The sequence below is a fragment of the Bos grunniens genome, chromosome X (assembly GCF_055505025.1).
Source record: "Bos grunniens cultivar Pamir isolate PY7600 chromosome X, Bosgru_T2T1.0, whole genome shotgun sequence".
Taxonomy (NCBI): domain Eukaryota; kingdom Metazoa; phylum Chordata; class Mammalia; order Artiodactyla; family Bovidae; genus Bos; species Bos grunniens.
The window spans coordinates 5636373-5654431 of record NC_141194.1 but is presented as its reverse complement, the minus strand read 5'-3'; the positions used below and the strand labels follow the sequence as shown (position 1 = coordinate 5654431).

The following is an 18059-nucleotide window of genomic DNA, read 5'->3' as shown; positions in this document are numbered from 1 at the left end:
AAATTGCAAGCTCTCTGGTGGGGGTTTCAAATGCCCCACTTTCCCATCGGGAATTATTTGGGAAAAGCACCTCCTGGAAGCAAGTAATCTCTGCTCTACATGGAGTTGTATGAGGGCAAAGTGAACTCCGAGATTGGTGAAGACACATGACTTATAGGAACCTGCACGCAGACTCGCCTCTGATATGACCATCCACATAGGAGGTCTTTCGGAGCAGTTTCAATGCATTTTTGTCGTATAACTTGCCCCTGTGGGAAGCTTTTCAGAGGGCTATGCTTCAACACTCGGGGTTTGATACTGTTCAGGGCAGCAAACTCAGAGCTGAATCTATGCTAGCACCAAGTCTATCGAGTTTTCAGAAGACGTCGCCCCTGGCTGTGCTGAGGATGGGGGTGACGTAGCCCACAGCTGACACACGTCCGTCAGCTCTGTGTTCTCTGCCTCCTCTGAGGGCTGAGTTAGAAAGTGTTCCCACGGATCGGCAGGGGTGAGGGGGGGGGTGCTCCAGAATCTCCAAACGGGCATGTGGCCCCATTCACAAGCCCAGTGTTCTGGAAGAGACGCTGGTGTAAATGTGTGACCCCTCGGGACAGACAAGCTCCGAACTCTTCCCTTCTCTCATCTCCCAGAAATGTTTCCACAGGAGGAAGCATCTGGGGTTTCCTGGCTTGAAATTCTAGGACTCAGTGGGAGTTAGTGACATGTCCCCAAGGAGGCTGCTCCAACCAGGGAGAAGGAGGGAAGATGGGAGGCTTATGAGACCCAGGCCGAGGGGTGACCCAGAGCTGGGCTCTAAACTGGACCTACTGGTTTCCATTAGAGCCCTCTTTCTGAGCAAGGAGTCTGGCAGGCAGCTGAGTCCTGGGACTAAAGCCCATTTACTGGGAGGCCACTGGCTCACACGGCACGTGTAGCAAGACCACTTCCCAGTCCCAACCAGGGCAGCCCTGGGTTTCGAAGATGCCTGCAGGCACCATCGGGATCCAGGCCTCAAGGTCAGGCCAACCTTGCCCCTGAGCTACAGAGTGTGGTATGCTTTAGTTCCCTTCATGTCCCACCCAGTGGAAATAAACTGGCTTTCTGGAAGAGCACCCAGACAGTTCCTAGGCAGGCGCAAAAGAAACGCTCTTTTGATGCAGAGGGATTCAAACACTCATGCCATCACTGAAGACTGCTATGATCTGGGCATTACTGCAGGACATTTAGATGGAAATACGGTCCTGCTAAGAATGAACACTGATTAGACACTTGGTGACTCCGTCAGTTCAGTTCAGTTCAGTCACTCAGTCATGTCTGACTCTTTGTGACCCCATGGACTGCAGCACGCCAGGCCTCCCTGTCCATCACCAACTCCCAGAGTCCACCCAAACCCATGTCCATTGAGTCGGTGATGCCATCCAACCATCTCATCCTCTGTCGTCCCCTTCTCCTCCTGCCCTCAATCTTTCCCAGCATCAGGGCCTTTTCAAGTGAGTCAGTTCTTCGCATCAGGTGGCCAAAGGATTGGACTTTCAGCTTCAGCATCAGTCCTTCCAGTGAATACTCAGAACTGACCTTCTTTAGGATGGACTGGTTGGATCTCCTTGAAGTCCAAGGGACCCTCAAGAGTCTTCTCCAACACCACAGTTCAAACGCATCAATTCTTTAGTGCTCAGCTTTCTTTATAGTCCAACTCTCACATCCATACATGACTCCATATATACATGCCCACTCCACATGCATGACCATTTCAGCATTACTTCCCAATAAAATGCTAGCAGAGCAAAAACTCACCACATACACTACAAAAGTCACTCTAGAAACAGGAATAGTACAATCTGCCTTCCTCTTCATTCATTCTCTATAAACAATTCACCACGAAGGAGGAGTATAAGACACTCACCATATCATTGTTCTTTTTCACTTCCTTTCAGATTCATTTACCTTTCATCCATTCATATGGACGGATGGATCAAAAGCTCAATTATAAACTTTGTTTTTCAGAATTTCAGTTTTTACAATTCAAGCTTGTTTTCATTTCTATACTATAAATGGTTTCATCGAAGAACTGAAATCATTCAGCACAACAGATGCCTAACTCTCTAGTATGGTGGATTATATTTTAAGATGCTCTATCTTGAAAACAATAGGTTGACTGCAACTTTTTAAATTCGTTGCTTTGTTTTGTCGTTTGCCAGTCTCAAAGTTAAGACCATTGCTACTTTTGCCCCCAAAAGCATGTTGCTCTAAGAAATCTCTAGATAACTCCGTCTTTGTTCTTGTCAGGAACGAAAAAGAGCTACCACACACACTTAAGCATTCTAAAATGTATTTTGGGAGGTCAAATTCATTCTCAGCTGTGATTATTTTTTTACAAGGGTATACATTTTCCTTGACTGTTTTAACTGGTTTAGCAGTAAGTAATAGAAAATGGTATAGAGAGAATTTTTTTTCCTTAAAAAGATTTGGTTAATTGACTTTGAATAAAATAGTTTACTTCAATCAAGTGATAAACACCCATGAATTAAATCTACATGGAAGAAAGGCAAATGAAATCAGCAAAGCCTAAGACAAATTGCAGTCTAATGCATTTTAAACGGTTTCTCCTATACTGAGTAGGTTGGGCGAGAAAATAGGATGTGATGGGAAGAAATTGAGCTGGAAATGGAGCTGGGAAAATGAGGCCTCAGTCCCCAGCTGTTAGGACCTCACCGTGTACATCTCTGTGATTAAGGAAGTGGCTTAGATGACTTGGCTCTGACACAGAAATCTTCACTTAGCTCCTTCCGACCTTGATTCAAGGGTCTCTCTTAACAGCGAAAGGAACACTGATTCCCCACATCCCTTTCACGTGAGTTACTCCTTCACGTTTAGTAACGAGACACACGGCTCACTTTTCACAAATCATGTGCTTAACGTGTGTCTTTACCAAAGAATACACATTCCGTAAGGGAGGAAATGACCGTTCACTCCTTTTTTCCCCCCAGGGATGACTCCAATCTTTGGCACACTGTAGACACTTAACAAATATTCATTGTAAGACGGATACATAAATTAATGGACACCAATTCTATTAAAAAGCTCTTCCTTTTTCACATTGAGGAAACAATTTAGGTAACGTTTTCCCAGATAACCAACCACACGCTTTTAAATCCCTTTGTGAACCAGGAAGGAGGCGGAGCACCTGTGAACCCGGAAGGAGGCGGAGCATCTGTGAACCCGGAAGGAGGCGGAGCGTCTGTGAACCAGGAAGGAGGCGGAGCGTCTGTGAACCCGGAAGGAGGCGGAGCGTCTGTGAACCAGGAAGGAGGCGGAGCGTCTGTGAACCAGGAAGGAGGCGGGCTCTTACCAGACACAGAATCCACTGTCCCCTCGATCTGGAACTTAGAGCTTCCACAGCTCTGAGAAAGAGTTGTCTGTGGTTTATAAAGCCACTCAGAATGTAGTATTCTATTGTAACAGCCTGAGGGAACTAAGAGAAGACCCTGGTACCACAGCTGGTAAAAGAATCCACCTGGTAATGCAGGAGACCCAGGTTTCATCCCTGGGTCGGGGAGATCCCCTGGAGCAGGGCATGGCAACCCACTCCAGTGTTCTTGCCTGGAGAGTCCCATGGACAGAGGAGCCTGGCAGGTTACAGTCCAGGGGGTCTCGAGACTCAGACACGACTTAGTGACTAAACCACCACCACTATCATTCAGAATAGTGCTTGTATATACCTTTTAAACTGACGCAAAACACAATGAATAACCTTTGCAAGTGTACAGTGTTATGAAGCTTATGAACAAGATGAGAACACTGGTAGCAGATCATTCATTCTTACCTTGGTCACTGTGCTAAGTTGCTTCAGTTGTGTCCAAGTCTTTGCGATCCCACCGACTGTAGAGCCTGCCGGGCTCCTCTTTCCTCAGAGTTCTCCAGGCAACAACACTGGAGTGGGTTGCCAGGACCTCCTCACTGTGGTCATGAGTCAAACGTTGTTCCAAGTTGTTCTTACTAACAACATTCTGTAAGTTCAACATGAACTGAAAAAAAAAAAAAAATATATATATATATATACACACATATATATATATAAACTGCTAGGCAGTTATTTACAATTACCTTCCTGGAGAGTAATTTAAAAAGTCAAACAGCAATTTATCCCCAGCTTTTAAAAGAACAGGAATAATCAGTTTTCAGCGGCCATCTCAGCCTTTCTAAGGACTGAACTGATGCAGGTCTGTGAGGCTTTCATTTGGTTTTCGGGATAATCATATTCAGGGGTCAGAATTTTAACCATCACCGTGTGAAAGGTCCTTTAACTCACTTGTACAATTCACTTCTATAACTGAAGTGAGAAGACAGGAAAGGCTAAACCATCACCGTGTGAAAGGTCCTTTAACTCACTTGTACAATTCACTTCTATAACTGAAGTGAGAAGACAGGAAAGGCTAAACCATCACCGTGTGAAAGGTCCTTTAACTCACTTGTACAATTCACTTCTATAACTGAAGTGAGAAGACAGGAAAGGCTAAGCCACACTCCATGCCACCGTTCATCAGTGCGTTCAGTACAAGTGACGTGGCCGGGAGTCTGAGAGCGCAGCCTGTAACAAGGGACCCAGAATCATAAAGATCTGACCTCGGCCGATGCCAGTTACAGACACGGGGCCTACTGCTCTTTCAGCAAGGTGCTGGAGACGGAAATACAGCTGCCTTGCAATCGTCACTGGCCTTCCGCTTTGTCTATTTTAATATTATGTATTTATATAGATGAGATCATATGTCATCGTATATATAACATGCATTTGATTATATATATAAATGTTATACATAAACAAAAAAAGTCAAAGTGTTAGCTGCTCAGTTGTGTCCTACTCTTTGCAACCGCATGGACTGTAGCTCTCTGCCCATGGGATTCTCCAGGCAAGAATACTGAAGTGGGTTGCCATTCCCTTCTCCAGGGGCTCTTCCAGACCCAGGGATCAAAATACATATGTAAATAAAATCCCAGAAACGATATGTATACATACGTGTGTATTTGTATGTGTATATGTGTGTGTGGTTGTATATATAAACTACATACAGGATTTTGTCTGTAACCCACTTTTATAGGCATCTTTTTGTGTCTAACATTATTCACACAAGAATATAAGCACTGTCCAAGTCTTGCTTCCTGCATACTTGGGCCTTGCTTGTAATCTTTTGGAGAAATAAGCAAAACCACATTGGAACGTAATCAGGGCATTTAGAGTCCCTGGAATGCCCAGAAACTCCCCAGTAGCTTACTGCCAGAGGCTCAGAGAGAAGTCTGCCATGGAACACATACCTATGAGTCTACTGTTTGTTTCATTACTAACTAAAACTATTCGGGACATTTGACACACATCTATTAAGTAATACAGTATTACTATGAGTATTTACTTAAGCCTGTAGCTAATCTTACGAGACTTATCTTGCAAGGTGGCAAAAGAATTCAAGATACGATAATGTTTGTGAACCTGTGTTGACTTACGTAATAGGACTTCTGACTTTCAGACATCTGGGAAAATAACATTTTTAAATGAAACCATTAAAATAATGTACCCTTAGGTCTCCATACTACGGCACGGCCACACGTGGGCCATATTGAACTTGCTAAGATCGGATGTTGTTTCTGAATATTCTGCTAAAGGAGAAAAATGTGGCTTATTTTGTGAAAGCAGGGGGTCTAGAAGGAGAGTTGTATGTTATCTGATAAAAGGGAATCCTCTAGATTCCGATGCAGAGAAGGTTTAGGCTTGTTCACTGCTCAGCAAGTGCACCATGCATCAATACAAGGGAGCAATGTTACAGAATAGGGCTTCCCGGGGGGCCTTAGCGGCAAAGAACCTGCCTGCCAATGCTGGAGACATAAGAGATGCAGTTCGATCCCTGGGTCGGGCAGATCCCCTGGAGGAGGGCATGGCAACCCACTCCAGTATTCTTGCCTGGAGAATCCCACAGACAGAGGAGCCTGGTGGGCTACAGTCCATGGGGTCACAAAGAGTCAGACGTGCTTGACCATGTTAAAAAATGATGTTATTCAGTAGTTTTCATTTCAAAGCTCTGAGATCCCTGGAACTTTATGCCGTCACGATATGTAAACCAAATCCCCAGCGAATAGATGTAAAAGGAACACAGGGGCCCTTTCAAGTCGCCGTAGACGGGAGCTATGACTACCAGGCTTTGAAGTGTCCCCAGGACGCAAATTTGCAAAGCTCTCCAAGCTCACCGCTCTCTGTGTTCACGCAAGAATCTTGAGGAACTTCAGACACATTGCAAATACCAACTACACGTTGAGTATGTGAAGCATGTAAGAGGCTGTAACTGCAAGCAGATAAATATTATCTTCACACAGGGTACGGAGGCCACTGCTACTCACGCCAGGTGTGCGGACTTGGAAGACTGTCCACAGATTCCTTCACTGACTGGAGCCACGCCCTTCTGGATCCTCTCTTCCCTTGTGGAAGGAACTATGACACAGTTCTACTGCAGCACAGAGTCCCGTCACCAGGCCCGGAGCAAAGCTCCTTAGAACGGACATGTCAAATAACCCGTTGGGGTGAAATATCCTGTAGTTGTCAATTAGGTCTAACTGGTCCATTGTATCATCTACAGTTTGTGTTTCCTTGCTAATTTGGGGGACACATGTATACACCCGTGGCTGATTCATGCCAATGTATGGCAAAAAAAACCACCACAATATCGTAAAGTAATTAGCCTCTGATTAAAAGGTAACCATTTAGATCATCGGTGGGGTCTAAGTCAAGCCGTACTCTGGGGACACACGTGTATCCAGAAACAAAGGATGGGGGACCGACCTACCCGTCCACATGCTCACACAGTGCTTGTGAAATGAACAGACGTGCAGGACTCAAGCTTTCTTACTTTCCTTGAAAAAGGAGCCCCCTGCAAACAAACTACTCAACCTCCAGGAAGAGAACAACGATAATGTGTACGCGTGTGTCCTGGGCAAGCTCTATCTTCAGTGGGCATGGGGGCCTGTGAAGGAGAAACCCTTAGGGTCTTTGCACCTAAGCAGGAAGGATGGGGCCTCCTGCGACCAAAGACGACCAAAGTAACAAGCTGGAAGTGACACAGGCCGCAGACCTGAGTGTGTCATCGCAGGGCTCCGGGGCTCAGACCAAGGGGTTAGAGTGCCAACACCTCGCTTAACTGCAGGTTAAATCTGTTTGGCTGTGTGGAGCCGACTGCTTCAGCTCGCGTTCCTCTATCAAAGTAGCTGCGACTTCCCAGGTGTCCAGTGGTCAAGAATCTGCCTGCCAACACAGGGGATGTAGCTTTGATGCCTGATAGAGCAAGTAAGCCCGTGTGCTGCGACGAAGATCCAACACGCCCAGAGTAATTAATTTTGTTAAATTTGTTTACAAAGTTGCAATTAAAAAAATATTTTTTATTAACTTATTTAATTGGAGGCTAATTATTTTACAATATTGTGGTGGTTTTTGACGTACATTGACATGAATCAGCGACGACTTTATATGTGTCCCCCCGTCCCAAACCCCCTGCCCACGTCCCTCCCCACCGCATCCCTCTGGGTTGTCCCAGAGCACCGGCTTTGAGTGTCCTGTCTCATGCATCAAATCCGGACTGGTCATCTATTTCACATATTGTAAATGATGTACATGTTTCAATGCTATTCTCTCAAATCATTCCACCACCCTCCTCTTCTCCCACAGAGTGCAAAAGTCTGTTCTTTATATCTGTGTCTCTTTTTGTGGTCTTGCATATAGGGTTACCATTACCATCTTTCTAAACTCCATATATATGTGTTAATATACTGTATTGGTGTTTTTCTTTTGACTTACTTCACTCTGTATAATAGGCTCCAGTTTCATGCACCTGATTAGAATGGGCTCAAATGCATTCTTTTTCATAGCCAAGTAATACTCCACTGTGTATATGTACCACAACTTCCTTATCCATTCGTCTGCCGATGGACATCTAGGGTGCTTCCATATCCAAGCTACTGCAAACAGTGCTGTGATGAACATTGGGGTACACGTGTCTCTTTCAATTCTGGTTTCCTCACTGTGTTTCCATTCATCTGCTGATGGACATCTAGCTTGCTTCCATGTCCTAGCTATTATAAACAGTGCTGCGATGATATTGTAAAGATCCGGCAAACGTCACCCTTGCCAGCATGTCTCTGTCCCCAGGATTTCACAAAGTCACAAATGGGAAGGAATCCTCCACTCAAGGGAGCAGACGGTTCTCCTCTCACTTCTAATTTCAGACCCTGCGTCTGCAGCTCTCAGGGTCCACTGGAGATGGGAACCCTTCCTGTCCTGGGAGAAGGGCCATCCACCTTCGTTGGCACGATGTGGGGTTGGGGTGGGGGGCTACCCTTGCTTCTGATCCCATCAGAACAACTTCATCACAGGACTACAGTTTGCTCAGCTATTCCTTCACAACCATCTATTCATACAAGGACCATCTGCCAAAGACCTGCCTTGGGCAAAAACGTGACTTCTGACTTCCATTTCCTACACTGGAGTCTGTAAGTATTAACACAGTGCAGAACAAAAGAGACACGTCCCTGTGTTTGCAGAATCACGGTCTGTTGTTCACAAGTCCCCACTCCTCCAGTGTCGGCCACAAGCAGGCCTTCCCCAGATGCACCAGCAGGTTTTCCTGAGTGTGAAGAGCTGGGTCGTCCAGCCTTACATGAGTGTGCACAGTCCAGGCGACACCCTTACAACCCAAGACGTCCTTCTCTGGTCGCACCTTGCAAATTGCTGTTCGCACCTTGACACATGCAGCTGGGCCAAGATGATCCATATCTGCAGTCACCCCTGTGTCTTTTATATTCACACCGAAAAAGGTGGTTGAGTTTTAAACTGGTGTTCCCTTGGGCAGGAGATCTGAGAGATGCAGGTTCGATCCCTGGGTCGGGAAGATCCCCTGGAGGAGGAAATGGCAATCCACTCCAGTATTCTTGCCTGGAGAATCTTTTTTAAAGATTTCTTAAAAAAAAAAAAAAAAAATTCTCAATTTTTTTTCTTCTTGAAAAAAAAAAAAAAAATGAAACCCTTGCAGAGAGACCCAGCTGACACTGGACAAATCCCAGCAACGTCCCGGGCCAGACTGAACGCTCTCTCTCTCCCGAACCTCCCTGCCTCCAGGACCGAGGGTCGGCCTGCAAGGATTCACATGACAGCTTCACAAAATAGGTGTATGGCTCCAGAGAGCAGGGACTTGGAAATTCCTGTGTGGCCTCAGGGGATGGGGGGCAGAGGGGAACAAAGCAGGATGGGGTGGGGCCTGAAAGAGGGGGCGCTGCTGTGTGGTGGGGCCTCTGTGGGCCTGGGGGGTGGTGTGGGTGCAGAGGACGTGGCGGGGGGTGTCCCTAGAAGCCAGGAAGTCTGCTCCAGGGAACTGAGTGGGTCGCTGGGATGGTCCGTCCACGACCAAGAGCAGCAGGTGGGGAGAGAGGCCGCAGGGCTTCACCAACCCCCGAGAGGCCTGCAGGTTAGATTCTGATCTATTTCTCAATCTGTTTCTCAACCCCTCTCCCCGGGGTTGGGGAGAAGCCTTGGGGCTCTCATGGAAGTGTGTGCATCTCTGCTGGAGAAACTGGGGAGGCCGTGAGCATGACTCTCAAAGAGATCAGAACATCACCATGGGGGTATTGTGTCTGTGTGCTCTACCACCTGTGGGGGTTCCGGAAGCCCCCCGGTTCCTTCCACCTGCCTGGGTCCCAGGGTACTCCTCTCTCCCCACCTCCTGTCTTATTTGACCTGAATCCAGGGTACCAGTCAGCTCCCACTTTCTAACCATCTCAAAGGAATCTTGAGCCACGACTCTCAGACCCAGAGCCACGACCTTCTGACAGCTCCTGTCCTGTATGGGCGTCTCTGACCCTCATGAAACCAGGATAAAAAAGACTGTCAGCCTGAGAGTGATATAGGCTTAACCCAGGAGAAAAACCATGGTGACAAGCTGTGAACACGCAACGCGATATTCACTGATGCTGTTTCCTCACTGTTCACCTGGCGTTGTGTGAGTGTACTCAGATGCTTCAGTCGTGTCTGACTCTCTGTGACCCCATGGACTGTAGCCCACCGGGCTCCTCTGTCCATGGCATTCTCCAGGCAAGAACACTGGAGTGGGTTGCCATGCCCTCCCCCAGGGCATCTTCCCGACCCAGGGATCAAACCCACGGCTCTTAGATCTCCTGCGTTGGCAGGCAGGTTTGTTACCACTAACGCCACCTGGGAAAGCCCATCTGGCATTATTTAAGAAAAGAATTTCGGGGCTTTCTGTAATTAACCTTATTTTCGTCTTTCCGCCCAAGGGAACACCAGCTGAAATTCAATTGAGCTGTGTTGAATTCCCAAACAGAGAATCCCTCTCTTAAAGCCTGACCACTTGTAGTGGAGAGATGAGAGCAAACGCAGTGGCATGATGGTGTTTCTTTGACTGGCAAGTGGAAAATGAGATGGCAGCTCAACTTACCTTCCCCAAATGTGTATATGTGAACACTTGTGTACACACACACACCACACACATACCAATGTACTGACAAAGGCTGACAATGAGACAAGGTGGCCCTCCTCTGTGGGAGCTGACAAGGTTCAGGCTAAAACTCTATTCATCAAAAGCTCCACTTAGGGACTTGCCTGGTGGTCCGGTGGTTAGGACTCAATGCTCATAATTCACGGGTCCCAGGTTCGACCCCCGGTCAGGGAACTAGATCCCGAGGGCCACAGTTGAGAGTTCACATGTCACAACAGAGAGCCTTCACTAAGATGCAGCCACATTAAAGGAAAAAAATAAAAGCTCCAGTTAGCATAGAAGCAGAAAACAGATCTCTCTGCTACTCTATTTTCCCACATTTTTTTTTCCCCCAGAAAACACCACCACCCTTGGTATGAGAGGGAAATGTAAGCATTCTGCTTTAAATTTCCTAGGAGAATACATGCAGGAAGTTTCACTAAGTTCTCTCAGCTATAGCATGCCCTGCATCTAGGAAAAGTCTGATTTCAAAACTAACCAAGTGCCTGTCCTCAGAGTCCCAGGGGTGAGGTCCTGTCCTGGCCTCTCCAGGAAAGACATCTGCACTCTGACGAGTGTCTGGATCCACGCGTGTCTCTGCAAGAGAACCTCACTCCATTCTTTTTCATGGCTGAGTAATATTCCACGGTCTATGCGTACCACATCTTCCTTATCCATTCATCTGTCAGTGGGCATCTAGGTCAGTTCCATGTCCTGGCTATTATAAACAGCACTGCAGTGAACACTGCGGTGCGTGTGCTTTTTTTTTTTTAATTATACTTTTCTCAGGGTATATGCCTACTCTGTTAAGGCACACATGTCAAGGTTCAGATGAATGTCTCTGCAAGCTAGAAATAGAGACACGGACACAGACAACATACAGTGACATGAAGGTCAGAAAGGGAGTGTGGGATGAACTGGAAGATGGGGACTGAGGCACACATACTACTGATATCATGTAGAATATAGATAGCTAAGGAGAACCTGCTTTATAGCACAGGGAACTCTACTCAGTGCTGTCTGCTGACCTAAACGGGAATGAAGTCTAAAAAAGAGAGGGGAGCTATATACATATGTATATGGTGGGCTTCCCTGGTAGCTCAGTTGGTGAAGAATCCACCTGCAATGCAGGAGACCCCAGTTCGATTCCTGGGTCAAGAAGACCCACTGGAGAACGGATAGGCTACCCACTCTAGTATTCTTAGGCTTCCCTGGTGGCTCAGCTGGTATAGAATCCACCTGCAGTGTGGGAGACCTGGGTTTGATCCCTGGGTTGGGAAGATCCCCTTGGAGAAGGGATAGGCTACCCACTGCAGTATTCTGGCCTGGAGAATTTCATGGGCTATATAGTCACCCTGCTTATTTAACTTCTATGCAGAGTACATCATGAGAAACGCTGGACTGGAAGAAACACAAGCTGGACTCAAGATTGCCGGGAGAAATATCAATCACCTCAGATATGCAGATGACACCACCCTTATGGCAGAAAGTGAAGACGAACTCAAAAGCCTCTTGATGAAACTGAAAGTGGAGAGTGAAAAAGTTGGCTTAAAGCTCAACATTCAGAAAACGAAGATCATGGCATCCGGTCCCATCACTTCATGGGAAGTAGATGGGGAAACAGTGGAAACAGTGTCAGACTTTATTTTTCTGGGCTCCAAAATCACTGCAGATGGTGACTGCAGCCATGAAATTAAAAGATGCTTACTCCTTGGAAGGAAAGTTATGACCAATCTAGATAGCATATTCAAAAGCAGACACATTATTTTGCCAACAAAGGTCCGTCTAGTCAAGGCTATGGTTTTTCCTGTGGTTATGTATGGATGTGAGAGTTGGACTGTGAAGAAGGCTGAGCGCCAAAGAATTGATGCTTTTGAACTGTGGTGTTGGAGAAGACTCTTGAGAGTCCCTTGGACTGCAAGGAGATCCAACCAGTCCATTCTGAAGGAGATCAGCCCTGGGATTTCTTTGGAAGGAATGATGCTAAAGCTGAAATTCCAGTACTTTGGCCACCTCATGCGAAGAGCTGACTCATTGGAAAAGACTCTGATGCTGGGAGGGATTGAGGGCAGGAGGAGAAGGGGACGACAGAGGATGAGATGGCTGGATGGCATCACTGACTCGATGGACGTGAGTCTGGGTGAACTCCGGGAGTTGGTGATGGACAGGGAAGCCTGGCGTGCTGGGATTCATGGGGTCGCAAAGAGTCGGACATGACTGAAGTGAACTGAACTGATAGTCCACAGGGTCGCAGAGAGTTGGACACGACTGAGCGACTTTCACTTTCACTTATATATATGTGTGTATATATATATATAGATGATTCACTTTGCTGTACAGCAGAAACTGACACAACACCATAAAGCAACAATACTGCAATAAAAATTAATATTTTTTTAAAAAGAGATGGCAGAGTACAACAAGCGTCAGAACTCAGGGTGGTCAAGCTGAGGCCTTCTCTACTAGGAGTACATTTAAAAACTATATCAACTCCATGCATGCTAATGGATGTGGGTATGTGGGGCAGAAGCTGAAATAAAAACTATGTGAAACAGAGCTTTTAACTTGCAAATTTTGAGGCAGAATCCTGGCCCATACAAGTGTGAAACCAAATTATTTGCAATCTTGGATGTAAAACCATCCAGTACAGTCTAGACCTGTTCTATTTACTTACTTTCTTTTTTTTCTTGCTGCAGAAGTGTTTTTCACCCCCTCCTTCTTTTCTTTCCCTTAAAAGAAACTAACTGGGCTGGCAAGTTCATCAAAGCAATTTACTGAGAATGCACTTTGACAGACCGCATTAAGAATGTTGACTTGTGAAACAAAGGGCTGTTTTATCATGCACATAAATTACATGCTTCAAAAAAAAAAAAAAAGGTTCAGAATTCCTTAGTGATACTCTAGTCAGTGCAGAAAGGAGTTTTGCCCATCTTATTTTATTTTTTGTTTCAGTACTTCAAAAGCTTTGCCCGGGAACCCATGGCTCACAAAACTCACAATAGAAAAGACTGCATCGTACATGATGGTTTACTATTTGCATCGATTAAAAATAAATTTAAGTCAACCTATACTGAGCTTCCCCGGTGGCTCATTGGTAAAGAATGCACTTGCAATGCAGGAGGTGTGGGTTCCATCACTGAGCCTGGAAGATCCCCTGGAGAAGGGTATGGCAACCCACTCGAGTATTCCTGCCTGGAGAATCCCATGGGGAGAGGAGCTTGGTGGGCTACAGTCCATGGGGTCGCAGAGAGTTGGGACATGATTGTGCACTCATGTACACACAAAGTTTATCTATTAAGTATCAACCACAAGGCAAAGACTGTCAGTTCAGTTCAGTTCAGTCACTCAGTTGTGTCTGACTCTTTGTGACCCCAAGAACTGCACCCTGTCCATCACCAACTCCTGGAGCTTACTCAAATTCATGTCCATTGAGTTGGTGATGCCATCCAACCATCTCATCCTCTGTCGTCCCTTCTCCTCCAGCCTTCAATCTTTCCCAGCATCAGGGTCTTTCCCAATGAGTCAGTTCTTCACATAGAGTGGCCAAAGTATTGGAGCTTCAGCTTCAGCATCAGTCCTTCCAATGAATATTCAGGACTGATCTCCTTTAGGATGGACTGGTTGGATCTCCTTGCAGTCCAAGGGACTCTCAAAAGTCTTCTCCAACACCACAGTTCAAAAGCATCAGTTCTTCGGCGCTCAGATTTCTTTCGAGTCCAGGTCTCACATCCAGACACGATACTGGAAAAACCACAGCTTTGACTAGACGGAGCTTTGTCGGCAAAGTCATGTCTCTGCTTTTTAACATGCTGTCTAGGTTGGTCACACTGGATGCTGTTAGAGGCACAAAGGTGGACGGGTCAGTGTCAGGAGAGAGAGCTGGGAATGAAAAACCTCCTCAAACGAGTTGTGCGTGGGCGACTGTGAGAGCTGCCCTGCATGACTGCAAAGAAGTGCTTACTTATATTTGCTTGAGGGCTCATAAAGCATTTCATCTTACACCAAACTGTGATCCCACCTTTCTTGGGGGAGGGACCTTCATGGACAGAGATTCTGTAAGCATAAAGCAGCGTGAACACAGGTCACACCTTCCCACTTCAGCTGTGCAAAGGTGGAGGGTTTCACTTCCTGTCTGAAGCACATAAAAGAGGAAGGAGCAGAGATAAAGCTGGAAAAAGGGGGGTTGGTAAGGACACAGCTGGAAATGTTAGCATGATGCTACGAAGAGCTGATAAGATAATGCTATGGTCTGACCTATGATTCAAGACGCCTAATCCAGAAAGATCGTGTGGATGAACTGGTAGGAGGGGTAACAAAAAGAATCGCTGGGGGACTGTCATAAAAAGGGTCTGAGAGAGGACTTCCCTAGTGGCCCAGTGGTTAAGCACCCACCTGCCGAGGCAGGGAACAGGGGCTCTATCCTCTTCCGTCTACGATGATCCCATGTGCCACAGGGGAGCTAAGCCCGTGTGCCCCAAAAACGGAGGCCTGGACACCCTAGAGCCGGCGCTCCTCAATGAGAGAAGTCAGCACAACGAGAAGTCCGTGCTCCGCAAATGGAGAGTAGCCTCCACTCGCTGCCACTAGACTAAGCCCGCACGCAGCAGAGAAGACCCAGTGACGCCAAAAACAAATAAAATTTAAAAAAAAAATTTTTTTTTTAAATTACTGAGAGAGAGACTCTCTACTAAGAGTCGGTAATAACTTTGAAAACCAAGTGAGACGCAAGGAAATGGACCAAGGATACCAGCGGTATATCTTGATAAATGTGCAGTGAAGGAAGCATTTACAAATTACTTCATTTATTGCTGGCTTGACCAAAGGTTAAGGCCAAAGATTTGTTGTTGTGTTTTTGTTTTTTTTTTGCCAAGACTTAGGAAACCTGAAAGTGATACAGACAGCAATGAATTTGAAACTTAAAGGCAAGGAAAAAAGAAAATACACACACACACACACACACACACACACACAACTGACAACTTCATCAAATATACTAAATGCCAACAAATAAATCTAATGATGTGAAATCTTTTACACAGGAAACAACGGAAAATGCTGAGAGAATTTAAACATGATGGACATAAAGAGAAACCTCTCACGTTTATAGATTGGAAGATTCAATATTTTTCAGGTGTCCATTCTTCCCAGCTTGGTTTATAGTCTCAAGGCAACGCATATCAATATTTCACCCAGGTTTTTGTGAGCTTGGAGAGAAAGTCAAAGGGCCTAGATTAGCCCAGGTAAGGGAGGCCTGGCATGCTGCAATTCATGGGGTCGCAAAGAGTCTAACATGACTGAGCGACTGAGCTGAACTGAACTGAATCTTGAAATGGACCAAATGTCAAGGGTGTAACTTACGAGATATCAAGATACACAACAAAGCTACAGAAATCAACACAGCAGCACAAAAGACAAGAGAAAACATTGGAGCAAACAGTCTAGACTCTGGATGATCCGTGTATGCAGTCGACTTGTTTATGAGAAAGTATCATATCAATTCATCAGCAGAAAGGAATGTCAATTAAATAGGTCATTTTGGTTCAACGAGATATTCATGTTTTTAAAACAGGAGTCTTTATCTGAAATAAATTAATATGAAATTACAGACCATCTGTAAAACATTAATACCACAACTTGTAGCAAAAAAAAAAAAAAATTAAGAATAGGTTCATGAGCTTGAGGTATGTAACAATTTCTAAACCACAGAAAAATCACTAGGCACAAAAGAACAAAATCACCAAACTGTTTTTTGTTAAAATTAAGAATTTTTGTCCATCAGCAGACATCAGTAATAGCAGTGAAGAGCAATACTAGACCAGTATCCAGAACACGGGGGCTTCCCAGATGGCACTAGAGGTAAAGAACCCACCTGCCAATGCAGGAAACATAAGAGACCTGGGTTCGATCTCTGGATTGGGAAGGTCCCCTGGAGGAGGGCATGGCAACCCACTCCAGTGTTCTTGACTGGAGAATCCCATGGACAGAAGAGCCTGGTGGGCTACACTCCACGGGGTCACAGATAGTCAGACACGACTGAAGCGACTTAGCACCCAGAACACACATCTAATATATACGAAGAACTCCTACAAATTCATATATAAAAGACGAGTGAATGGAACATTTTAAAACACTTGAGCAGACATTCCAAATGAGGATTTTCAAATGGTCACACACATACACACACACAAAAAACCCAGACACACACACACACAGGAAAAGTTAATATCATTACCTACCAGGAAAAATTACAAATGAAAGTCAGAATGCATACCACTACCCAGATACTTAGAATGAATGATATTGTTTTAAAAAGATTGTCAACCTCAAGCCTTGCATAGTTGTGAAGCTAACTAAGTATACGGCTTGAGGAAGAGCTGTTTCATAGCGTCCACTAAAAACACCCACCGTGTTTATCCCCAGAGGTAGACGGAATCTGCATGTCCAACAAAAGCACAATAGTGTTCATCGTGGATTTATGCATGAGCTCCAAATTTCCTATGCATGCATGCTCAGTTGTGTCCAACTCTGTGACCCCATGGACTGTGAGCTCCAAAGTGGGTCAACCCAAATATCCACCAATACAGTGGATTAAAAAAAAATTACACTTCATTTTTACAATATATTACCAACTAATAATAACCCAGGTGGCGCTACTGGTAAAAGAACCAGCCTGCCAATGCAGGAGACAGAGACCTGGGTTGGGAAGATCCCGTGGAGGAGGCAACCCACTCCGATATTCTTGCCTGGAGAATCCCATGGACAGAGGAATCCAGGAGGGCTACAGTCCGTAGGGTCGCACAGAGTTGGACAGGACTGCAGTGAGTCAGTACACAGGCAGTAATAAAAACAGAACGAAATATGCTGCACACAACACCTTGAATGAATCTCACACACTCACGGACGAGCAGACAAAGCTGGAAACTGCAGAGTGAGCCGCGTCAGACCCTATCCACCTACAGGTTAGGGAAGGATAAAGCAACCCATGATGGCAAATGTGCCAGTGATGACAATGTCTGGGTGAGAGGATGCTACTGACTGAGGAAGGGGCACTCGGGTAACTGCCGGGTACTGGAAAGATTTCTATTTTGATCAGAGTGTTGGTACTCTAAATAGGCTCTTTCATTTCTCAGTCGTGTCCGACTCTTTGCAACCTCATGGACTGTAGCCCACCAAGACTCCTCTGCCCATGGGATTTCCCAGGCAAGAATACTGGAGTGGGTTGCCATTTCCTTCTCCAACCTAAGTATACCCCTACGTAAAATATCATAGAATTTCACACTTAAAAGATTTGTACAGTTTATGTTTGCTATGCCTAACACGTGATATTTTTAAAACTCTGATTGTTACCTTACTTAGAATGTTAAAATATATTCCATTTGAACAAAGCAAAAATCACTTAGTCCTGTCCAACTCTTTGCAACCCCATGGACTATAGAGTCCGTGGAATTTTCCAGGTCAGAATACTGGAGTGGGTACCCTTTCCCTTCTCCAGGTGGATCTTCCCAACTGATTATAAAAGCACTTTTTAGAAAGGAGCCAAAAATCTGGTTCATTTCCTGC

The 18059-nt window shown here is 45.6% G+C and overlaps 1 protein-coding gene across 8 annotated transcripts in view; it reads right to left on the bottom strand.

The window, feature by feature from the left end:
• The window catches only part of LOC147339722 (uncharacterized), a 496256-nt gene that overhangs the window by 98088 nt on the left and 380109 nt on the right, over nt 1-18059 (bottom strand). For 3 of the 8 annotated variants that reach the window (XR_015158987.1, XR_015158985.1, XR_015158988.1), the window contains 2 exons: nt 10625-10748; nt 3803-4004 (listed from right to left, as the gene is read on the bottom strand). The gene's annotated coding sequence lies outside the window, so the exon portion shown is untranslated. Of the gene's footprint in view, nt 1-3802; nt 4005-10624; nt 10749-10998; nt 13376-18059 lie in introns of those variants that run through there. The other 5 variants (XR_015158995.1, XR_015159009.1, XM_086387884.1 and 2 more) reach the window with 3 other exon arrangements.